At 41.1% G+C, this 25,887-nt stretch overlaps 1 long non-coding RNA gene and 1 pseudogene across 3 annotated transcripts in view; both read left to right on the forward strand.

The window, feature by feature from the left end:
- Positions 1–25,887, forward strand: part of LOC135968113 (uncharacterized) — a 96,530-nt gene that overhangs the window by 920 nt on the left and 69,723 nt on the right. For 2 of the 3 annotated variants that reach the window (XR_012426977.1, XR_012426978.1), the window contains exons 2-3: positions 14,935–15,034; positions 15,430–15,552. This is a non-coding gene — a long non-coding RNA (uncharacterized lncRNA). Of the gene's footprint in view, positions 1–204; positions 1,169–14,934; positions 15,035–15,429; positions 15,553–25,887 lie in introns of those variants that run through there. The other variant, XR_010582600.2, reaches the window with a different exon arrangement.
- On the forward strand, positions 7,485–8,369 carry LOC141408994 (small ribosomal subunit protein eS4, X isoform-like; annotated as a pseudogene).

Consider the following 25,887-nt stretch of genomic DNA (forward strand, 5'->3'; position numbering starts at 1 on the left):
GGCTAGTCCCTGCCCTCTCATTAGCATATTTAAACAGCTCAGGGGCGGGGGAAGCTTGCAGGCCGGCTCCGGGGACAGTTATTGAGCACGCGCGGAGGCGGGGCGTCGGGTGCGCGCGAGCGGGCGGGCGGGCCGACCCGGAGGCGGGCTTCGGGAAGGGGCGGGGCCGAACCGCGGAAGATCCGCGAGGTGGGGGCGGGGGACGCGTCCGCGCGCGCGCCGGCCGCGGCGGTGAGCCTGCGCGTCAGGGCCGCCGGCCTCTGGCTGTTGGAGGTGATTGGGGTCGACAGAAGGAAAAAAGGGGCTAGCGTCAGCGCCCCCTCTGAGGTGGCTGTATTGTGGACGAGTAAGAAGGGCTGAGTAAAGTGGACAAACACCTGGTTAGGAGAAGAGGACAGGTCCGCAGCCGCCCTTCCGAGGAGGACTCGGGGCCTCGCGGGCGCTGGAGGAGGTTCCTGGGCCTCGTAGGGCCGCCCCGGCGCGGGCGGGCGCGGGCGGGCGCGGGGGAGGGGAAGTGAGAGGTTGTTTATGACCGGGGACTAATCTCCGCGAGTCACAGCGCTCCCTCTGGGGAGTGCGGTTGAGGGGCTGTCCTCGCCCAGAACCTCGCTCGTCCTCCGGTGAGCGACGAGAGGTGGAAGTTGGACGCGCAGCGGGCCATGAACTCTGTCGTTGGAGGACCCGCCAAAAAGGAAGCAAACCTTCTTTTTCTTTATCCAGCCCCAAATAGGGCCTAGGGGACCATTCACATATCGATAAATGGTCTGTTGCCCGTTTTATTCTCTGGGAAATACAACTGATCCTACCAGAGAAATACCTGTCTCATGCCGTGTTTACCTAGAGCCATAGAATACCTGTTTCAGAGCTAAAGGGGACCTGAGCCCATCATAATCCATTACCTCGTGTGAAAGCGGAAACACTGACTTCAGCTTGTCCAGATGGCGCAGAGCATGGGTTTCCCGTAACCCCGCCTGTGTCTTTCCTTCAGTCTCGTCCCAAATGCCGTGGGAGGGAAGGCATTCTCTGTCAAGCTGCTGTCACCTTACCTGAAGTAAGGAGTCCACGCCTGTATGTCCGAGGAAAACAGTTTTCTCAAACACATTAGTTGAAAAACTGAAGAAACTGCCTTAAATACAAGCTGAGTTAGAGACAGCACTTGTAAGACTAGGTAGGTATTTATAGGGCCTCTCCCACTAGCCCTGTTTTTCCAGAGTTTGTTCTTTATCCGGAAATTCTTAGTTTGTCTACTGATCGTTTAAAGAAAGGGTTCTATTAACATTGACACAGAAGAGACACTTTGTGGCACTTTTAAAAAATCGTGAGTTTCGTGACTTGGAGTTTTAACTTTAAGATAACTTCTGAAACTTACTGTTAATTTATAGCAGAGCTATTTGAGTAATATACTCTTCTATAAGAGTATGGACAATAGAAGAAGTGTGATATTTTAAAGACATTTGGACTACAAAATAAGAGCATGGAATATAGGTTTTACAGCCAATATTTCCTGAGGACGTACTGTGTATTAGGTGTGGTGTATATAAAAAATAAATAAAATGTGGTCCCTGTATTCAAAGAGCTTGTGTTTTCTAGGAAAATACTAGATATTACTAGCTACTCCAACGCAGAAAGTTGTTAGACACCAAATCAGAAAAAATAAAAATGTATTAACTTGGGGTGATGCAGGAACATTTTCCAAGGTCGGTATGTTTCCGCTTTGCCTTAAAGTAGTGTTTCTTAAACATCATAGATCTGAAGATAAGAATCAGAGTTCTATGGCAAAATACAAGTTATTTTACCAATTATAAAGATAAAATTTTTCTTTCAACGTGATCATTTGTATAATTTTATACAATTGGTCTTTAGTTCTTTATATTTGTGCTTTTCAAACTGGTCTGTGGTCCCCAGCCTACTGAAAACATTCTCCAGGATCATAAGAATTTATTTTAGGAGTCTGTACATTATTCAGGTTTAAGAAACACTGTCTTAAAGGACTGGTAGGATTTGGATACGGGTAAAGGAAGGGGAAGCTGCTAGTGAAAAGATCTTCCCGACATTGAAAATGTGAAGAAAGGAAGTTAGGACAGCATTACCGAGGGCTTCCTGAGGAACAGTGAAGTTACAGCTAGGTTGGAGCATCACGTACATGTAGAATATTACAAGATCTAGAAACACAGGTGAGATCTAGACAGTAGAGGGCCTTTATTCCAATCTAAGGAAGTTTTTTTCTTATGAATTGGAGATTTATTTTTCAGTTGGGTTGCTAAGTACAAAGCAATGTTTGAAAGGAATCAATAACTAGACTACTGAAGATTAACATGCATTCACAATTACCTTACCTATTATTACAGTTATTCGAAATCATTTTTCAGTGGAGTCATTGTCGCAGGATCCTTGGAGTGTCACTTTTCCAGCTGGAAAAATGTCACCTTTGCCCGAGTTTTGGTCAGGCCTGCTGGGCTCATTCTGCCCCCAGGCCCAGCAGGCTGCGCTCTGCTCATACTCCCGGCCTGGATCCCACACCTGCCAAGTGCAAGCCAGGTGCGAAGCAGAGAGGGGTGTGTGAGCAAGCAAGCACGGGGTCCAGCCACTGCGCACAGCTAGGCATGCCAGCTGCAGCAGGGCAGGCAGCTCCAGGGGCTGGCTCCCTGCAAGGTTGTGGCTGGACCAGGTATACTGCAAGCAGCTTCCACAGCTGGCGCCAGGGAATGCAGTGGCACCTGGAAGCTTGGAGATGCCAGGAGCCGCAGAACCCCAAAGAGGGTGTCACAGGGAGCTCCTAGGTCTGGGCTCCCCCAAGGACCACAGCTCTTCTCTCCTCTCTTCCGTCCTCTCTTTTCTCTCCTTCTTATGTTGCCCGCAACATGGCAAGCAAGGGGCATATTTCAGCCCTGTTTGTGTTAACACCTCTTTCAGCCATGCCATTTCGCAGGTCCTGAGTTCTTGTCCCACATCCAGGAAGAATGAGGTATGCGGACAAGTGGAGGGTGAGCAAGGCAAAGAGGTGCTTTGTTGAGCAGCAGAACAGCTCAGAGGAGACCTGAGGGTAATGGGTAGCTTCCTTCTGCAGGCAGGTCATCCCAGTAAGTGTCCAGCTCTCAGCAGAGAGGAGACCCACAGTGGGTAGTTCCTCTCAGCAGGCAGGTCGTCCTGCCATCTGCTCAGCTCTCCACAGAGAGGAAACCCACAGTGGGTAGCTCCTGTCTGCAAGCAGGTCATCCCATTGTCTGTCCAAGTCTGGCTCAGTCCAGGGTTTTTATGGGCTTCTGAGAGGAAGAAGTGTGTGCTGATTGGTCCATGGGTAACCATGGAGAAAGCACCATAAGTTCTCACTACTTTGCATGAAACTGGCAACCTGGCCCCTGGCCTTACTGGGGATCTGCCCCTTTCCGCCCAGGAGCCTGTTTGGCTCCTGCTGCCGTTAACCTGCCATCCACGGTGCCCATGGCGCCCAGGTTGTTCATGCTGAGTGGTACCTACAGGCCTGCACTGAGCTGCCCTTATTCCCCCCTCGGCCTGCCTCCCTCCTGTGCTCATCAGTGCCCAAAGTCCAGAGGGGACCGAGGCAGCAGGGGGCTTGCGTGTCAATGCTGCCCCAAGCACGTACACACCTGGACAGGTCGCGACAGCAGCCAGGCTCGGTCACAACTTTGTTCTGAAATCAGAGTGGGTGCTGGGAGCAGGGAGAGGCCAGGCAGTGGGAGCAGGCACTTCCAAGCTGGCGGGAGCAGGGAGCTTCCTGGTCCCTGAGAGTGCGGAGATGAATGGATCCACTGCCATGACTGGGTGGCTACAGCTGCACCCAGGAGGGCAGGACTCCCACTCTTCCAACTTGGAAGGGGGCAGGGCTTCTGCCTGTTCCCAGCTCTTGCTGGCTCCATGGAGCACCACGGCCCTAGCCATGCCTCCTGGATTGTAGCCAGCGTCAGGGCAGCAGCCACTTCAGACGGGCCACTGCCATCATCACCATCATGGCACTTTCTTCCCTGACTCGATGGTGTTAGCAGGTTTTCATACTAGGGTCATAAGTGAAAGTATGTAGTAGAGATAGGGTTAGACGCAAAGGTAAGGAAAGCCAAGTTCAGTGAGCCAGCCACAACCAGAACCTATGCTTATGATGATGTCTTCTGAGATCAAAGATTACATGTCTAGTTCAGAAGTCCAGACGTAGTGGAAGGTGAGGCGCTGAGGCAGAATAGGGAAGAAATGAGGCCATACCTAGGCAGCAGTCAAAAACCAGGAAGCATTGACAAGCCGTCCGTAGACAAAGTTGTGAAATAAGCCAAGTTTATTATTAGTGACTCTGGTTGACTGTTTAGCTCTTGGTGTATGGTGGCTTAAAGCAGTGGTTATTAGCCAAGAAATGCACATCAGCATCACCCATAAGGCTTAAAAAAATAATGTACCAAGTGCCCATCCCCAGAGGAAAGGAATTCAGTAGATTTGAGATACGCTTTGGTCATTTCTTTTTTTTTTCTTTAAAGTTCTTCAGGTGAATCTTATACATAATTCTGATTAGGAACCACATGCTTAATGTATAAGAATAATGTATGTATCTGGCATCTAGTAGTACTCAGTAAATAACTTTAAAAATTCACAAAACCTTAGAGTTAACTGCACTTTTAAATAGAATTCCTAAAATAAATCTGCACAGTAGAGGGAAAAAAAAAATACCCTGGGTGATCACCAATATATTTAACAATGGAATTGTATCATATGCATATTTATGAATTCAACTATGTTTGGTGAAAAAGAAAAAACCAAGTACTGCTGGAGATTCCCACTCTTCCCTCAGTGAGCTTAGGTCCTGGAGTGAGCAAAAGATGAAAAACATGAATCTCTTCTTCAGTCAACTTCTATCTGTGATTCTAGAAAGATGCTGGTTATATTCAGCCTTATTTTTCTAAAATATGGCCTCCAAATGCAAGACAAGTATTTCACCAGACTCACCTGAAGAAACAGTGAGCTCTTGCAGTGGTAGAGAGAAAACTAGTTAGAGTAGTCTGTGCTACGCCTTGTAATGTTGCAGTCTAAAGAATTAGGAAAGATTTTTCTGAGAGGGCAATGGTCCGAATAGGTGTATTGGAGAAAACTTCTTCTTTGCTGCTGTTTTTAAAGGAATGTTTTCTTAATGCTCTTGCTTCAATTTAAAAGGGAAAAATAAATTATATGAAAACCTTTGAAAGAATGGTGACCCTGGCTTAAATAATAACCTAAATTGTTGAAACGAAGCTATTCTAACAGAATTAAAACTGATGAATTAGATTCATTTGTAAGAGCCAACCAGAGCCCTTTTAAATTATTTTAAACCAATTAAGCAGGGTGACACAGTTTAAAAATAATTATGTGCCAATGACTTGGTTTATGGTATCCAGATGTGCCATCTGAGCAGAATAATCAGATGAACTTAGTGTTCCTCATATGTAACCTAACAGAGTTTCTTTTGGCTGTCTTACCATTTCCTCAGTGTTCTGCTATACTACTCTCTTTGAGATCACATTAGTCAATGATATGGAGAGGTTGAGAACATCAAATAACATATAAAAGTTTTAAGCATAAAAAAATTAGATGTGAAACTATCCAGCCAATGTAATCAGTTAATACATATCTAAGAAAATTTAATTTTGGTCATACTAATGTTATATCAGCCCTCGAAAGAAAATGCTAGTAGAGATGACTATTAAGAAGAAATTAGATCTTTCCAATGAGTGGTGTTTTACAGTAATAGTTGAAGTCTCAGACAATTCAAGATCAGCCCTGAAAATGGATATATCCAGATTGACAATTAGAATCAAAGTGGAACAGCAGAAGAACATAAACATTGCAGTCATTCTTTCAACCAGTATTAATTCCACACCTAATATGTGACAGCCACAGTGGTAGGTCCTCAGAGAATTTATAATCTAGTGGAAAGACAAGACAGATAAACAGAATGAGAATACAATATTATGTCAGCAGACCCCAGGCATAAAATAAGATGACTTATAAGGTTCGTTTGACAGTTCGAGGTAACATACCATATTTTATCAATTTTAAGAAAATGAGTTGTAACAAACACCATTATTTTTGGACGATGGAGGGGGCCAGAGGGAAATGCTGCTACTTAAACTATGACACAGTGGTTTTTTATCACATAGAATTTTTCCACATTGTATTGAATTCTGCTAAGAGCATTAGTGATGCAACATCTTTAAAAATAATATTCCACTATTATCTTTGGTATTTTTTTGCAAACTGTTGGGGTCCAACAGTTTTTGTTGCAAACTGTTGGAGTTTTAATGCTGGTGCTTTCTTATTCCAACTCAAAGGTATCAATGAAGGGTTTTCAGATCACAACCAGGGTTTTCAGATCACAACCAGGATTTAAATCCTTTCTCTGTCTTTTTTTTTTTTTTTTTTTTTTTTTGAGACGGAGTCTCGCTCCAACGCCCAGGCTGGAGTGCAGGGGCGCGATCTCCACTCACTGCAAGCTCCGCCCCCCGGTTCTTGCCATTCTCCTGCCCCAGCCTCCAGAGTAGCTGGGACTACAGGCGCCCGCCACCACGCCCGGCTAATTATTTTTGTATTTTTAGTAGAGATGGGGTTTCACTGTGTTCGCTAGGATGGTCTCGATCTCTTGACCTCGTGATCCGCTCTCCTTGGTCTCCCAAAGTGCTGGAATTACAGGCGTGAGCCACTGCGCCCGGCTAAATCCTTTTTTAAATGATTAGTTGACTGAAATCTCAGGGGTTTGCAGTTGTCTAGTCATGCCACCAGGAATAACCAGGAAGTTTGCACATGTTCAGGCTAAGACAACTACATCACAACTGCCTTCTGGTGACAACATTGTAAGATGCCATGATTGTAAGATGCCATTCCAATTTTAGAAATATTGGAAAGAAATGTACGTCTTAGATTTGGCAAAATATCATTTATTGCTGGCAGCTATTAAAATATGTGTTATTAGGAGAATGTACAAAGAGCTCTGTGAGCACTGAGGATAGAGCACCTAACTCTCACAAAGGAAGTGATATTTGAGCAGTCAAGTCATGAGGATGCATGAGTGGGTAAGAAGGGGCAGTTTAGAGCTTCAACTACATGTGTGGGAGAGTGGTAGGACTGGATGCTGGGCCATGTCAAGAAGGGTTTCATGTGCTCAACTAAGAAATTTTGAATCTTATTATTGGGGTGATAAAAGTTTTGGGATCAGGGAGTGACCCTGATGATATAATTTGGCTATATCAAATCTCATGTGAAATCTGATCCCCAGTATTGATGGTGGGGTCTGGTGGAGGTGATTGGATCATGAGGACAAGTCCCTCATGAATGGCTCGGTGCTGTTGTCTGAGGATTGAGTGAATTCTCACTCTTTGTTTCTGCAAGATCTGGTTGTTAAAAAGAGCCTGGGACTTTTCTCCCATTTCCCTCTTGCTTCCTCTCTCGTCATGTGACACACCACTCTCCTTCCCTTTCCATCATCATTGGAAGCTTCCAAAAGCAGCGGCTCACTCTTTCCTTGCCTAACGCAGCCGTGGCTTGTGGTCCCAAGAAGCATCTAAAGCGGGTAGCAACTCCAAAGCATTGGATGCTGGATAAATTGACCAGTATGTTTGTTCCTTGTCCATCCACCGGTCCCCACAAGTTGAGAGAGTGTCTCCCCCTCATCATTTTCCTAAGGAACAGACTTAAGTATGCCTTGACAGGAGATGAAGTAAAATTTGCATGCAGCGGTTTATTAAAATTGAAGGCAAGGTCTGAACTGATATAACCTACCCTGCTGGATTCACGGATGTCATTAGCATCGACAAGACAGAAGAGGATTTCCGTCTGATCTATGACACCAAGAGTCGCTTTGCTGTACATCATATTACACCTGAGGAGGCCAAGTACAAGTTGTACAAAGTGAGAAAAATCTTTGTGGGCACAAAAGGAATCCCTCATCTGGTGACTCAGGATGGTCACACCATCCACCACCCTGATCCTCTCATCAAGGTGAATGATACCATTCAGATTGATTTGGAGACTGGCAAGATTACTGATTTCATCAAATTTGACACTGGTCACCTGTGTATGGTGACTGGCGATGCTAACCTGGGAAGAATTAGTGTGATCACCAACAGAGAGAGGCACCCTGGATCTTTTGACATGGTTCACATGAAAGATACCAATGGCAACAGTTTTACCACTTGACTTTCCAAGATTTTTGTTATTGGCAAGGGTGCCAAACTATGGATTTCTCTTCCCTGAGGAAAGGGTATCTGCCTCACCATTGCTGAAGAGAGAGACAAAAGACTGCCAAACAGAGCAGTGGGTGAATTTGTCCCAGGGTGACATGTTAGATCTTTGTACGTAATTAAAAATGTGGCATGATTAATAGAAAAGAAAAAAAAAAATCAGAGGCTCATGCCATGCATGCATCTTGTACAGCCTGCAGAACCATGTACCAAATAAACCTCTTTTCTTTTTTTTTTTTATTTAGAGTCTTGCTCTGTCGCCCAGGCTGAAGTGCAATGGCACTATCTTGGCTCATTGCAACCTCTGCCTCCCAGGTTCAAGTGATTCTCCTGCCTCAGCCTCCCAGGTAGCTGAGATTATGGGCATCTGCCACCACGCCCAGCTAATTTTGTATTTTTAGTAGAGATGGGGTTTCACTATGTTGGCCGGGCTGGTCTCGAACTCCTGACCTCTGGTGATCTGCCTACCTCAGCCTCCCAAAGTGCTGGGATTATAGGTGTGAGCCACAGTGCCCGGTGTAAACCTTTTTTCTTTATAAATTACCCAGCCTTGGGTATTCTTTTATAGCAATGCAAAACACACCCAATAATCAGATTCTTATTTTAGAAAGATAAATTCAGTAGTGATTTGGAGAATGGATTAGAATGAGAAGACAATGGGTAAGGAGACTAGTTAGACAATTTTTTTTTTTTTTTTTTTAGGTGGAATCTCACTCTGTAACCTAGCCTGGAGTGCAGTGGCACAATCTCTGCTCACTACAACCTCCGCCTCTCAGGTTCAAGCAATTCTCGTGCCTCAGCCTTCCAAGTAGCTGGGATTACAGGCGTGCACCACCACACTCAGCTAATTTTTGTCTTTTTGGTAGAGCCAGGGTTTTGCCATGTTGCCCAGGCTGGTCTCAAACTCCTTGACTCGAGAGACCCACCCTCAGCCTCTCAAAGTGCTGGGATTACAGCCATGAGCCCCTGCGCCCAGTTGACAATTTCTGCATTAATCCACAGAACACATTAAAGCACTTAGGAAGTGGCAACAGGAAAGGTGAGAAGAGGATTATCAAAGACATTGTGATGATAGAATGGACAGGACTTGGTGAACTGAGTTGATGCAAGCAGAATCATGATATTGTGTGATTAAAGTCATCTTGTGTCATGTAAGGTGAATATCATCAAGCTACTGATAACTATATTCTAATAAGATGTATAACTCATTTCTAAAGGACAAATGGTGTTTATTCAGTCATTTGCTTAACAAATATTTATTGACTGTCTCCTATGTGTAGGAGCTGGGAATGTAGCAATGAATAAAACGGGAAATAATGCCTGTCCTTATGAAGTCTACATTCTGGTGAGAAAGATAGACAAATAAGTATAATATGTGGTATATTCACATTAAGTGTTAAAAAGGAAGAATAAAGCAGGGAAAGGAAATGAAGTGCTGCAGAAGGAGGAGGTTTGGAGTTTAAGACATGGAGAACAGGGAAAGGTGTCACTGAGGGTGTCAATGATGTTTCAGTAGAGACTGGACAGAGCTGTGCAGATACCTAAGGAAAACCCAATTTTATCTATTTATTTTACTGAAGTGCTGTAGTCTGAATGTTTGTGTCCCATCAAAATTCATATGTTCAAATCCTGACCCCCAAGGTGATGATATTAAGAGGCAGGACTTTTGGGAGGTGATTAGGCAGAGACCTCATGAATGAGATTAGTGCCTTTATAAAAGAGGCCTGGGGGAGCTCATTCACCTCACGTGAGGACAGAGCAAGAAGGCACCATCTACAAACCAGGTCCTCACCAGACAGTAAATCTGCCGGCACCTTGATCTTGGACTTCCTAGTCTCCACAAGTATGATAAATTTGTTTTTATAAACAATCTGGTTTATGGTTTGTTCGTTTTGTTTTGTTTTGTTTTGTTTTGTTTTGTTTTGTTTTCGGCAGAGTCTTGCTCTGTCGTCCAGGCCAGAGTGCAGTGGCACAATCTTGGCTCACTGCAACCTCCACTTCCCAGGTTCAAGCAGTTCTCTTGCCTCAGCCTCCCAAGTAGCTGGAATTACAGGTGCCTGCCATGACGCTCAGCTAATTTTCTCATATTTTTAGTAAAGACGGGGTTTCACCATGTTGGCCAGGCTGATTTCGAACTCCTGACCTCAAGTGATCCACCCGCCTCGACCTCCCAAAGTGCTAGGATTACTGGCGTGAGCCACTGTGCCCGCCGGTATTTTGTAATTGCAGCCTAAACTGACTAAGACATGAACTTTAGTTAAACATTTGCAGTTTGCTATGCTGATACTAAATTATTATCTGTTGGTAAATATTCTTTGCTGATACTTAATAAGTATTCTTATTAATAACAAGTATTAATATGTATCCCTCACTAATGCTTAATACAAATCCTTATTAATAGCAGTATTAGTATTAATTAGTATTAATCAGTATTCTTTGCTAATAAGGGTTCTGATTGACAGAAAATCAATTATTCATTAAATGTTATTGAGATACTTCTTGATCTTATTTATAGTAGTCAGGTACTGTTTTAGATTCTGGGGATTCAGTCGTAACTGAGATAGATGGAATCACCACCCTCATAGGGTTGCCAGAGAAAACACAGGACTCAACTGAATTGGTATTTCAGATAAAAACACATAATTTTTTAGTATAAATATGTTTATGTGATACTTATACTAAACATACTGTGTGATATTTGGAATATACTTATACTAAAATGTATACCAAATGTGTTGATAATCTGAAATTCAAATTTGACTGGGCTTCCTGTGTTTTTATTTGCTGAGTCTGGCAATTCTATGCCCTCACTACACTTACAACCTAACATGCTGGAAGCAGAGATTTGTAAATACAAATAGCATACAGTGGACAATGCTGTGTAACCTGGGAAGCCATAAATTAGAAGGCACTGGGACCCTAAATATGTGGAGAAAAACTGTCAGCCAACCAGGAACATCCACCCTTAAAGCAAGAAATAAACTTCTGTTGTATGTGAGTCATTATGTTTTGGATCCATTTGTGCCATGGTCTATTTGTTATGCCAGCTTAACTAACATAACCTAACTAACATAATGTGTCCTGAAATCTACCATTTCCAAATTTACTACAGAATCAAAAATTTTAATATAATGTATCAACAGATAATAAAATATATATAAATAAAGGCAACAGGAAGATGGGCCAAAACCTAAAAATGCTTATACTGCAGTCATCATTCTATTAATAATATAGCTTTAAACCTTAAATATTTCCAAATGGTCAAGAGGGACATCAGATCAGTTTAGGAAAATTACGTAATTTGATGGCTTCCTTAAGCAACTAATACTACACATTTATACATTATTCCTGGCTATTAAAACATTTTCTTTCAGCTAATTATTGAATGTAGAGATAGGTTTTATAGGCTCTAAAATTGTAAATAAGACATGGTTTTTGCCTTCAGAAAGTATATGGCCTAATAGAGGAAATAAAGATACAAAACACTAGCAGAATATGATCAGTGCCAAAAGATATGTGCAAATTGTATCTCTAACTGGAGTGAGAAATTCATTCAGATTAGAGGGGATTAAAAAGAAAATGAATGAGGAAACATTTTTTTTCCTCAAAGCTTTACAATTTTCTGTCTTTTTTGAATTTAAAAGAACTTATTGTCAAGCATTTGCAAATATAAATATAAGAGAGAAAAACAAATATCACTTCTAATCTCACTACCCAGATATAGCCACTAATAACATTTTTGTATATATTCCCTCCTCTATGTTTTAAATAAAAGTGGGGTTTTATTATATATTCTTTTTTTTCCTGTTTTTTCCACAGCATAAGGTGAGCATTTTTCATATAATTAAATAATTTGTAAAATTATGACTTTTCATAAGTGCATAATTTATCCCATAGATATATTGTGATTTATTTTCCTCTTATGACAAGACATTTTGTTAATTTCTAAATGTTTTAGTTTTATAAATAACATTGCATTGGACAGCTCTATACATAGATATTTGTAATAATTCAACTACTATTCTTTGAACACTATTTACTGCTTTGGATGTTGGAGATACATTAGTGAACAAACAGTCCAAAGTCCCTGACCTCATGGGGAGGAGGAAAGAGAGACAATAAGGACGTAAACTATAAATTACATCAAATAGTGATGAGTACTCTGGAGAAAACTAAATCAGGGATGGGGAATAAGAAGTGATGATATAGGGGCCTTGGGATTATTTTTAAATAGGATGGTCAGGAAAGAAAGAGAAAATGACATTTGATCAAATACCTGAAGGTGGTGAGGCAGCAAACCAGGTGGATATTGGAGAAAAACATTCTAGGCAAAGAGAAGCATGTAAAGACCTTGAGTTTGGAGTGGATCTAGCATATTTAAGGAACAGCAGCAAGGAGGCCAGAATAGCTGACGCGGAGTTCATAGGAAAGCTGTAGGAGGTGAAGAAGTCCAAGAGGACCTTCTGATGCTAAGTGGAATTTGGCCTCTATGCCCAGAGATAGGAGAGCATTGGAGGGTTGTGCACAGAGGGCTATCTGATCATTTTGGCTATTCTGTGAGAGTAGACTATAGAGGGTAGAAACGGAAAAGTCAGGAGGTTATTGCTGTAATCCAGGTGGGCAATGATGTTGGCTTTTGGACAGTGGGGATAACAGTAAAGGTGGTGAGAAATGGGTTTTTATTGGCTTAGTGTGGGGTTTGAGAGAAAGGAGTCAGGGATGACTTAAGGCATCTCCAATTAGTTCCTTAGGATGAATGTCAAGAATGGGAATTTATTAATGGGTTTTTAGAGCTCTTTATACATATGGCCAGATTGTTCACCTGCAAAGTTAAGTCAGTTTATATATGCAGTATTCTCCGTGGAAAAACAGTTTACAAAAGTTTTTTAGAGAAACTGTTTCAGCTAGAATTTTTTGATAGCTTTGCAAATTACATAAGCCTGCATAGAGAATTATTAGAGATCTGAACCATTCACTTAAAGCTTGCATGTATATGTTACAACATTTTAACCAGGAAAATCTTTCTGATAGAGATAGCCAAAGTCTAGGTGATTCCCTTTTGAGCCTATACTATTGAAATAACTAAAACATGGAGTGGAATTTGATAAATGCCTCCCCCCCCAAAAAAAAAAGAGTTCAAAATACTATAAGGAACGTTTACCCAAGGAAAAAGTACAAGAAAGAGGAACTTTAAAAATTAGCAGAGAAGACGGTATGGAACAAGGGACCTGACTTGTCAAAGCAAAGAGAAAAGAATAATTTCTCTTTTGCTCTTAGAAAAGCAAGTAGGTTTTTTAAAAAAAATTACCAAAACATCAAATGAAGCAAAGACTAAGACTGTTAGATTGATAAAGCCATTGTTGACTTTTATAAGTCTTTTTAATGGAATATAGATACAGAAGAAATAAGGTAAATTAGATCACTAGGAGTTTTAGTGAATGAAGTCAGAGAATATATAACTTCTCTTTTTGAACAAGAAAATATGAAGGAAAAACTTGAATATGTTTTTAGGTAGAAAAAGAGCAAGGAAAAACTGAGGCTGTGAGAAAGGTATAATTGGTATGGCAGCTCTCTGGAGCAGGAGAGAACAGGGTCAGCTTCATAGGTGGGGCCATTAGGATGTGAAAGATGGAGCAATGACTTCTCTGAGACCAGAAATAATGACAAGAATACGAGCAAAGTAACTAGCACAATTCCCAGTGTGATGGTTAATTTTATGTGTTGACTTGACTGGATCACAGGATACCCAGATATTTGCTCAAACATTATTCTTGGTGTGTCTATGAGGGTGTTTCTGGATGAGATTAACATTTGAATCTGTAGACTAAGTAAAGCAAACTGCCATTCCTAATGTGGGTGGACCTCATGCAATCAGTTGAGGGCTAAATAGAACAAAAAGGCTAAGTAAGAGAGAGTTCTTTCTGCCTGACTGCCTTTGAGCTGGAACATTGGTGTTTTTCTGACTTCAGGCTCAAACTGTAATACTGGCTCTTCTCAGGCCTTGAGCCCACTTGCCTTCAGATGGCAATTTTACCATCTGCTCTCCTGGTTCTCAGGCCTTCGGGGAAGACTAGAACTATACCACTGACTCTCCTGGTCTCCAGTTTTCCAACTTCTAATCTTGGGATTTAGTCTCCATAATCATGTGAGTCAATTCCTTATAATAAACCTCCAGATGGATGATTTATAGATAGATAGATAGATAGATAGATAGATAGATAGATAGATAGATAGATCTTTCATTGCTTTTTTTTCTCTGGAGAACCCTAATATAACCAGTATTTAGTAAATGTTTAATATGTGTTGAATGAAAATTATAGAGGAAATCAGAGGTGGAGAGGATGTATGCAGAGGGAGCTGTGAGAAGTGGAGAGCTGCCCACACTAACCAGTGAGACTAAAAACCCAGCCAGGTTCTTCAGGGAGATTGCTTTGGTAGCTATGGGAATAATATGGACAAGCGAGTCATCTGAATTCTTGATGGGCAGATATGCCACGCTGGCAAGCAGGTGGTCAACCTCTAGGAGATTCAACAAGCATGCCTGTGAGGGTTCAGAGCGCTGTGTCAGGAATGTGATGGGAAGTAATAGGCAAAGGCAAAATATTACTGATATTAAGGAAATGGCATTAAAGAAAACAGACACTTCACTGTCTACTTGTGTTAGAGCTTCCCCAAGGTCATTTAATCTAACACACCTGTAAGCTAAGTGTTCCTACTTTTTCAGAAAAAGAAATGGAAACTAAGCAATATTAATTAACATAGTCCAAGGTCACAAAGCAAAATGGAACAAGAACCTGGATCTGAATTCAGAGGCAAGATGCTGGGTAAGTATGACAGTACTTATTGTTGGCCCACCTGTGGGAATTGGGGGTTAGGGACAGGTCTCCCAACCCTGTGATGACTATAGGAACCGGGATTCAAGGGAGATACAGGCATAAAGGAAAATGTCAGGGAGACCATCAACAAAGTATCTTGTAAGGCAGGAATTTGCTCACAGGAAAATGGGAAGGTTAAAGGGGATGTTAGTGAGAATATCATTTTAATATTCAGTTCACTAATCTCCAAAGACCCATGTTCTAAAAGTGTGAATAAAATAGCTTAATATCTTATTATGCAATATCTGTCACTGATGATAGGCACATAAGGAGCTCTCATTACATCTACTTAATTTGCCAGATTAACTGATGCTTCTTGTTCCTTTTTTACTTTTTCTTTTTAGAGATAGGGTCTTGTTCTGTCGCCCAGGCTTGGGTGCAATGGCATGATCATAGCTCACTGCAGCCTCGAACTCCTGGGGTCCAGTGATTCTCCTGCCTCAGCGTCCCTTGTAATTGGACTACAGGTACAAATCATCATGTCTGGCTCTTGTTCTTTAACACATGCTTGTAGCTCAAAACTAGTAGAATTCCCTCTGATACATTTGTGAACCTCTGCTTCCACTACAAGTTTCATGCTACTGAAGTCAGTTGCCTTTTTCTCAAACCTGCTTATACCAATTAAACTTGTTATTGAAATTAATTAGTTAAATATGTAAACCAGTGAAATATGAAACAAAAGTCAGTCACCAAAGAAATTACTGCCCAATTAAGTGTAAGCAAAACAACTGCAAAAGCCTCGAAAAAGTGAGTAGAAATCTACAGATATTTTGCTGGCAAATGAAATACATTTGTAGTTTAAGTTAAAATTTAAAATTAAAGATATATATGTATCATTTTTAAATTTCTCTATTTAAATTGACATTTTCCCTTCACCAATCACAATACCAGTGTTGGATAAGGGAACTTTCACTATATCCTGTGTTGTATTTTGTATGGTACTTTTGATCATTCTTTTAATAAAAACATAATCTATTTAGGAAAGCAAAAATAAAGACTGAAGTCCACATTCTTTTAGCACTTTCATGTGAATCCTCAATACTGCATCTAATACTACATATCTTCTTAAACTGTTCCTCTAAGTCTTAGGGAGAATATGATTGTTACATCCTAAAGTTTGTGTCATGAACATTTGTGGCTCACTTGTATTCACAAGATTATGAGGAATTATGCATTTAGGAGCAGGTTAGGTTATCATATCATTGTTTTTTCATGATAAGCCAATGTGTACAGCATGTTAATAGTCTTCTCTGTAAGGAATCTTAGAAATAATTGAGTGCACTTCTCTAGTATTAAAAATGAGTAAATGGACAGGCAGAGTGGTGTGCACTTTTAGTCTCAGCTACTCAGGTGGCTGAGACAGGAGAACTGTTTGAGCACAAGAGTTCTGGGCTATAGTGTGCTATGCCAAGCAGGTGTCTGCACTGTTTGGCATTAATATGGTAACTTCTCGGGACAGGGAACCACCAGGTTTCCTAAGGAGGGGTGAAACAGTCCAATCTGGAAATGGAGCAGGTCAAAATTCCCATGCTGATCAGTAGTGGGATGGCACCTGTGAATAGCCACTGCCCTCCAGCCTGGGCAACATAGCAAGACCCCATCTGTCTCTAATTTTTTAAAAATGAGTAAAGTGAGAACTAGGGTTAAAGAAACTTGCCCAAGGTAGAAACTTATTGAAATAAAATTAAGGGAAATGTTTATATAGCCCTTAACATTATGTCTTCTCCATGATATATAACACTTTAAATCCAAGGATCTCAAAACACTTTTAAATCAGATCATTAATTCTTCTGATATCTATGTATCAAATTATTCTATTTTCTACCAGCTGGGTTATCTCTTGTCAGACACTAATTTAAAAGTCAACATTTTCTTTGCAGATGAATCAATTGAGAGTTGCATTCATCTGGGAATAACAAGGGTTCACCTGAAAAACAAGTGTTATTTTTATCACATATGTCTGAGGTGGTCAGTCCAGGCCTCATCTGTCCACTGTGTACTTCATAATGTCATCAGGAACATTAAGCTTTCTGTTTTCTTGTTCAGTCATTCTCAATATGTGCTTGTCAACTCATAATTACCTAATTCACCTCAAGTATTGTAGATTTGGTTTGGTAGAAGTAATAGGAAGGAGAAAAGAAAGCATACCAGCTGAGCTGGCCTTCCTTAAAAAAGAGATTTTCTGGCTCATGCCTGTAACCCCAGCACTTTGGGGAGGCCAAGGCGGGTGGATTGCCTGAGGTCAGGAGTTCGAGACTAGCCTGACCGACATGGTGAAAACCTCATCTCTACTAAACATACAAAAATTAGCCGGGTGTAGCAGTGGGTGCCTGTAATCCCAGCTCCTTGGGAGGCTGAGACAGGAGAATCACTTGAACCCAGGACACAGAGGTTGCAGTGAGCTGAGACCGGGCCATTGCACTCTAGTCTGGGCAACAAGAGCAAAACTTTGTCTCAAAATAAAAAAGAGAGATTTTTCTAGAATTGTGTCTAAGTGGCCAATTATTGATCTGATTGGCCAACTATATCACATGGGCAATTCTATTTGCACAGGAGGCTGGGAAATGTAGTTTTTGGCTGCACATATGGCCACTTCCAACCAAACTCAGGGAATTAGTAAGGAAGGAGAGGATAGGTGTTGGGTGGGAGTGGGACTGACTGGTGATCTCTGTCACTGCAGGGCTGTTGCCAAGATTAGAAAGAATGTATGTGTGGTTCCTGGCTTATACCTGTCATCTAGTAGATGCTGAAAAATGGGGAGCTCTTATTGTGTTAGAAAAGATAAGTGATAATGTTTCCAAATTTCTTTCATAGTAATTGTGCAGTGTTTTCATACATGCAATGAATCCAATGTGGTAATAAGATAACTTTTAGTAGAAGAACAAATTTTTATGAAACTGCCATTTGGCACTAAAATACTGGTACTACAACTTTTAAAACTAATATGATTAACCAGATTATCATTTGGACAATGGATAATGAATGTGCACTATAGTCTCAAAAATTTAAAAATATAAGTAACTTTTTCCTCTACTTGTGTTTTATGAGTTGGAAAATATTTGTTTATTGTACATCATGGATGCACCACATGTACAACTGTTCCATAAGATTATAATGGAGCTGAAAAATTCTTAGGCCTAGTGACATCAATTGTAATGTCAGAGCACAACAGCTTACTCATATGTTTGTGGTGATAAATTGGTATAAACAAACCTACTATACTGCCAGTCATATAAAAGTAAAGTACATACAGTTATGTGCAGTACATAATACTTGATCATTAATGACTATTACTGGTTTATATATTTAGTATATTAAACTTTTTACCATTATTTTAGAATATGTTCCTCTATTTATTAAAAAAAGGGTTAACTGTAAAATAACCTCAGGCAGCTCCTGCAGGAGGTATCCAAAGGCATTGTTATGGTGGGAGACGACAGCTCCATGCCTGTTATTGCCTCTGAAGACCATGCAGGATACCATGTGGAGATGGAAGATGATGACATTCAGGATCCTGACCTTGTGCTGGCCTAGGCTAATGTGTGTGTTTGTGTCTTAGTTTTTAGCAACAAGTTTATAAAGTAAATAAATAGAAAATAGCATATAGAATAAGGCTATAAAGAAGGGCAATATTTTTGTACAGGGATACAATGTGTGTGTGTTTGTTTTTTCTTTTGGGGAGTTTGTTTTGTTTTGAGACAGGATCTCACTCTGGTTGCCCAGGCAGATGTGGTGCCATCACACCTCACTGTAGCCTCAATTTCCTGGGCTCAGGTGATTCTTCCACCTCAGCCTGCCGAGTAGTTGGGACTACAGGCATGTACCACCATGCCTAGCTAATTTTTTGTGTGTTTAGTAGAGACAGGGTTTCACCATGTTGCCCAGGGTGGTCTCGAACTCCTGGACTCAAGCAATCCGCCTGCCTCAGCTTCCCAAAGTGCTGGGATTACAGGTGTGAGCCACTGCATCCAGCTGTGTGTGTGTGTGTGTGTGTGTGTGTGTTGGTTTGTTTTTTCTTTTTTTCTTTTTTTCTTTCTTTTTGAGACAGAGTCTCACTCTGTCACCAAGCTTGAGTGCAGTGGCATGATCTTAGCTCACTGCAACCTCTGCCTCCCGGGTTCAAATTATTCTCCTGCCTCAGCCTCCCGAGTAGCTGGGACTACAGGTGCAAGCCACCACCCCCAACTAATTTTTGTATTTCTAGTAGAGACAGGGTTGTACCATCTTAGCCATGATGGTCTTGGTCTCCTGACCTCCTGATCTGCCCGCCTCGGTCTTCCAAAGTGCTGGGATTACAGGCATGAGACACCAAGCCTGGCCATGTGATTTAATCTAAGTGTTATTACAGGTGAGTCAAAAAGTTAAAAAAGCCCGGGCGCAGTGGCTCATGTCTGTAATCCTAGCTCTTTGGGAGGCTGAGGCAGGTGGATCACCTGAGGTTACGAATTTAAGACCAGCCTGGCCAACATGGTGAAACCCCATCTCTACTAAAAATACAAAAAAATTAGCTGGGCATGGTGGCTCACGCCTGTAATCCCAGCACTTTGGGAGGCTGAGGCGGGTGGATCAGGAAGTCAGGAGATCCACACCATCCTGGCTAACACAGTGAAACCCCGTCTCTACTAAAAATACAAAAAATTAGCCAGGAATGGTGGTGAGCACCTGTAGTTCCAGCTACTCGGGAGGCTGAGGCAGGAGAATCGCTTTAAACCTGGGAATTGGAGGTTGCTGTGAGTGGAGATTGCGCCACTGCACTCCAGCCTGGGCAACACAGTGAATCTGTCTAAAAAAAAAAAAAAAGCAGGTGCGCCCAAGATGGCCAAATAGAAACAGCTCCAGCCTCCAGCCCCCAGCATAAGTGACACAGAAGACAGGTGATTTCTGCATTTTCAGCTGAGGTACCAGGTTCATCTCACCGGGGAGTGCCGGACAATCGGTGCTGGTCAGCTGGTGCAGCCTGACCAGAGACAGCTGAAGTAGGGCGAGGCATCGCCTCACCTGGGAAGCGCAAGGGGGAAGGGAATCCCTTTTCCTAGCCAAGAGAAACTGAGACACACAACACCTGGAAAATCTGGTAACTCCCACCCTAATACTGTGCTTTACCAAGTGTCTTAGCAAACGGCACACCAGGAGATTATATCCCACACCTGGCCCAGAGGGTCCCACGCCCACGGAGCCTCCATCATTGCTAGCACAGCAGTCTGAGATCTAACTGCAAGGCGGCAGCGAGGCTGGGGGAGGGGCGCCTGCCATTGCTGAGTCTTAAGTGGGTAAACAAAGCTGCTGGGAGGCTTGAATTGGGGTGGAGCCCACTGCAGCTCAAGGAGGCCGGCCTGCCTCTGTAGACTCCTCCTCTGGGGACAGGGCATAGCTAAACAAAAAGCAGCAGAAACCTTGGCAGAGGTAAATGCCCCTGTCTGACAGCTTTGAAGAGAGCAGTGGATCTCTCAGCACGGAGGTTGAGATCTGAGAACGGACACACTGCCTGCTCAAGTGGGTCCCTGACCCCTGAGTAGCCTAACTGGGAGACATCCCCCACTAGGTACAGACTGACACCTCACACCTCACACGGTGGGGTACACCCCTGAGACGAAGCTTCCAGAGCAAAAATCAGCAACACTCGCTGTTCAGCAATATTCTATCTTCTGCAGCCTCCGCTGCTGATACCCAGGCAAACAGGGTCTGGAGTGGACCTCAGGCAAACTCCAACAGAGCTATAGCTGAGGGTCCTGACTGTTAGAAGGAAAACTAACAAACAGAAAGGACACCCACACCAAAACCCCATCAGTACATCACCATCATCAAAGACCAAAGGCAGATAAAACCACAAAGATGGGGAAAAAGAAGTGCAGAAAAGCTGGAAATTCAAACAATCAGAGTGCATCTCCCCCTCCAAAGGAATGCAGCTCATCGCCAGCAATGGAACAAAGCTGGACAGAGAATGACTTTGACGAGCTAAGAGAAGAAGGCTTCAGTCGATCAAATTTCTCAGAGCTAAAGGAGGAACTACGTAACCAGTGCAAAGAAACTAAAAACCTTGAAAAAAGAATGGATGAATGGATAACTAGAATAATCAATGCAGAGAAGGCCTTAAAAGAACTGATAGAGATGAAAACCATAACACAAGAAATACATGACAAATGCACAAGCTTCAATAACCGACTCGATAAACTGGAAGAAAGAGTATCAGCAATTGAAGATCAGATGAATGAAATGAAGCAAGAAGAGAAGTGTGGAGAAAAAAAGAGTAAAAAGAAATGAACAAAGCCTCCAAGAAGTATGGGATTATGTGAAAAGACCAAATCTACGTCTGATTGGTGTGCCTGAAAGTGACGGGGAAAATGGAACCAAGTTGGAAAACACTCTACAGGATATCATCATCCAGGAGAACTTCCCCAACTTAGTAAATTCAGGAAAAACAGAGAACATCCAAATCAGGAAATACAGAGAATGCCACAAAGATACTCCTCGAGAAGAGCAACTCCAAGACACATAATTGTCAGATTCACCAAAGTTGAAATGAAGAAAAAAATGTTAAGGGCAACCAGAGAGAAAGGTCAGGTTACACACAAAGGGAAGCCAGTTAGACTAACAGCAGATTTCTCAGCAGAAACTCTCCAAGCCAGAAGAGAGTGGGGGCTGATATTCAACATTGTTAAAGAAAAGAATTTTCAACCCAGAATTTCATATCCAGCCAAACTAAGTTTCATAAGTGAAGGAGAAATAAAATCCTTTACAGACAAGCAAATGCTTAGAGATTTTGTCACCACCAGGCCTGTCCTACAAGAGATCCTGAAGGAAGCACTAAACATGGAAAGGAACAACAGGTACCAGCCATTGCAAAAACATGTCAGAATGTAAAGTCCATCGATGCTAGGAAGAAACTGCATCAACTAGCAAGCAAAATAACAAGCTAATATCATAATGACAGGATCAAGTTCACACATAACAATATTAACCTTAAATGTAAATGGACTAAATGGTCCAATTAAAAGACACAGACTGGCAAATTGAATAAAGAGTCAAGACCCATCAGTTTGCTGTATTCAGGAGACCCATCTCACATGCAGAGACACACATAGGCTCAAAATAAGGGGATGGAGGAAGATCTACCAAGCAAATGGAAAACAAAAAAAAGCAGGGGTTACAGTCCTAGTCTCTGATAAAGCAGACTTTAAACCGTCAAAGATCAAAAGAGACAAAGAAGGCCACTACATAATGGTAAAGGGATCAATTCATCAGGAAGAGCTAACTATTCTAAATACATATGCACCAAATACAGGAGCACCCGGATTCATAAAGCAAGTCCTTAGAGACTTACAAAGAGACTTAGACTCCCATACAATAATAATGGGAGACTTTAACACCCCACTGTCAACATTAGACAGATCAACAAGAGAGAAAGTTAACAAGGATATCCAGGAATTGAACTCAATTCTGTACCAAGCGGACCTAATAGACATCTATAGAACTCTCCACCCCAAATCAACAGAATATACATTCTTCTCAGCACCACATTGCACTTATACCAAAATTGACCACATAGTTGGAAGTAAAGCACTCCTCAGCAAATGTAAAAGAACAGAAATTATAACAAACTGTCTCTCAGACCACAGTGCAAATAAACTAGAACTCAGGACTAAGAAACTCAATCAAAACCGCTCAACTACATGGAAACTGAGCAACCTGCTCCTGAATGACTACTGGGTGCATAACGAAATGAAGGCAGAAATAAAGATGTTCTTTGAAACCAATGAGAACAAAGATACAACATACCAGAATCTCTGGGACACATTTAAAGCAGTGTGTAGAGGGAAATTTATAGCACTAAATGCCCACAAGAGAAAGCAGTGAAGATCTAAAACTGACACCCTAACAGCACAATTAAAAGAACTAGAGAAGCAAGAGCAAACACATTCAAAAGCTAGCAGAAGGTAAGAAATAACTGAGATCAGAGGAGAACTGAAGGAGATAGAGACACAAAAAAACCCTCCAAAAAATCAATGAATCCAGGAGCTGGTTTTTTGAAAAGATCAACAAAATTGATAGACCGCTAGCAAGACTAATAAAGAAGAAAAGAGAGAAGAATCAAATAGATACAGTAAAAAATGATAAAGGGGATATCACCACCAACCCCACAGAAATACAAACTACCATGAGAGAATACCATAAACACCTCTACACAAATAAACTAGAAAGCCTAGAAGAAATGGATAATTTCCTGGACACTTACACTCTCCCAAGACTAAACCAGGAAGAAGTAGAATCCCTGAATAGACCAATAGCAGGCTCTGAAATTGAGGCAGTAATTAATAGCCTATCAACCAAAAAAGTCCAGGACCAGACGGATTCACAGCCGAATTCTACCAGAGGTACAAGGAGGAGTTGGTACCATTCCTTCTGAAACTATTCCAATTGATAGAAAAAGAGGGAATCCTCCCTAACTCATTTTACGAGGCCAACATCATCCTGATACCAAAGCCTGACAGAGACACATACAAAAAAAGAGAATTTTAGACCAATATCCCTGATGAACATCAATGCAAAAATCCTCAGTAAAATACTGGCAAACCAAATCCAGCAGCACATCAAAAAGCTTATCCACCATGATCAAGTGGGCTTCATCCCTGGGATGCAAGGCTGGTTCAACATACACAAATCAATAAACGTAATCCAGCATATAAACAGAACCAAAGACAAGAACCACATGATTATCTCAATAGATGCAGAAAAGGCCTTCGACAAAATTCAACAGCCCTTCATGCTAAAAACTCTCAATAAATTCGGTATTGATGGAACATACCTCAAAATAATAAGAGCTATTTATGACAAACCCACAGCCAATATCATACTGAATGGGCAAAAACTGGAAGCATTCCCTTTGAAAACTGGCACAAGACAGGGGTGCCCCCTCTCACCACTCCTATTCAATATAGTGTTGGAAGTTCTGGCCAGGGCAATTAGGCAAGAGAAAGAAATAAAGGGTATTCAGTTAGGAAAAGAAGAAGTCAAATTGTCCCTGTTTGCAGATGACATGATTGGCAATACCAGAAGTTTTATACTGGGTACTTGATTTTGTGAAGCAACAAGAGGAAAAAGACAAATATTTATTTGTCATTTTGTATATTTTTAAAATCATTTTTCACACATAAATAAAAAATGTTAGCAGAATTTCATAGATAAGAAAACAACTAGACTAACATCTCTCACAAGATACATGTGTGCAGTCAATACAATGATAAAACAAAAAGCTAAAAAATATCCAATGTTTTGTTATACTGGACTTTAATCGTGTAAGTCATTGTTTTTAAATTTTTAAATAAGTGGGCAAAAGAGTTCATATAAAACCTTTGCCTAATTATTTTCTTTAATGTGAACTAAATAGGAAAGGAGTGGATGTATGTGTATGTGTAAAAAAGGAAGGGAATCTAGCCATTCTAAAAGTTCATTGAATTCATTCTGTAAGTGATGAATTCAATCAATGTATAAAGTTCAAACCCAAAATTTTCCCCTTCATTGCAAGATTTATTTTTTCTACATAATTACTAAAATACCTGACTCCATTATCCAATTAATTAATATGCATATGTGTGTGTGTATATATATATATCTCTCTCTCTTCAAATTGCAGTTTTTAAGCACCATAGTTCCACCAGTAAGTTGTACATGCTTTTTTCTTTTGAACTTTTTCTTGCTTATTTTTTCTTGACTTAGATTTTTCCCATCACCTGTAATTCAGCTTATTTTAGATAACCTTTGTCTTTCTTTAACTTATTTCATTTAGCCTAATTTCACTTCTTTCATACCGATGCCACAACCCCTGCTTTACCCCAATTTAGCGTGTGTCTTGTTCTTTCTAATGGTACTTATGTCAGCACTATCATTTCATTGGCAACATTCTCACTGCTTGAAGTCAGGCTCAACGATGAAGGAGAATTCGTTTAATTTTATTTTTTCTTGACAAATAGTAATTGTACATATTCATCATTGTGATGTTTGGATCCCTATAATCTATAGTCATCAGAGAGAGTAATTAGCATATCCATCATCCCAAACATTTATCATTTCTTTGTGTTGGGAACATTCAATATCCTCCTAGCTATTTGAAACTATGTTAGTGTTCACTACAGTCATCCTACATCTATACATGGTATAGAACACTAGAACTTATTCCTCCTGTCTAGCTGTAATTTTCTATCCTTTAACAAATATCTCCCTATTCCTCCCTTCCCCCTAATAATTTGCTTAGGTATAAATATATTTTAGAAATAACTGAAATAAAATGCACATGTTTAATTCTTTCCATTTTTTTCCTAAATTTCTTAACCATTCAGATGGTACTTTTCTAACTTGTTTTCTTTACTCCTTCCATATTTATATTTCTTTCTAGTTTTTCATGATCTCCATTGTAGAATCTTTGTAATACCCAACTTGTTTTATGTTCCTTCCCTTCCCACATAAATAGAATGTGTACTAATTTCTCTAAGCTTAAATTGTAGTTTCTCAGGATAACTATATCCTTTCTGACTGCTAATACAGTTCTCTCCTTTCTGCATTGCCCTCTCCCCCAGAACTCCATTTGCCATCCTCAGCATCCCCTTATCTAGCTAGACTCCTTATCACTGTTCCAAACCCAGTTCAGAAAACCACTCCTGACTCTTGAGCCCTTGGTTCAATACTCAGTTCCAGTGCATAGCAGAGCTTGAGACCATGTCTTACTTATTGTAATATCTGCTCAAATATTTGTTGAATTAGTGAATGATTAGGTTACATGCCTTATTCTAAACTCCTAGTCCAGTTCA

The sequence above is a fragment of the Macaca fascicularis genome, chromosome 17 (assembly GCF_037993035.2).
Source record: "Macaca fascicularis isolate 582-1 chromosome 17, T2T-MFA8v1.1".
In the NCBI taxonomy this organism is placed as follows: Eukaryota; Metazoa; Chordata; class Mammalia; order Primates; family Cercopithecidae; genus Macaca; species Macaca fascicularis.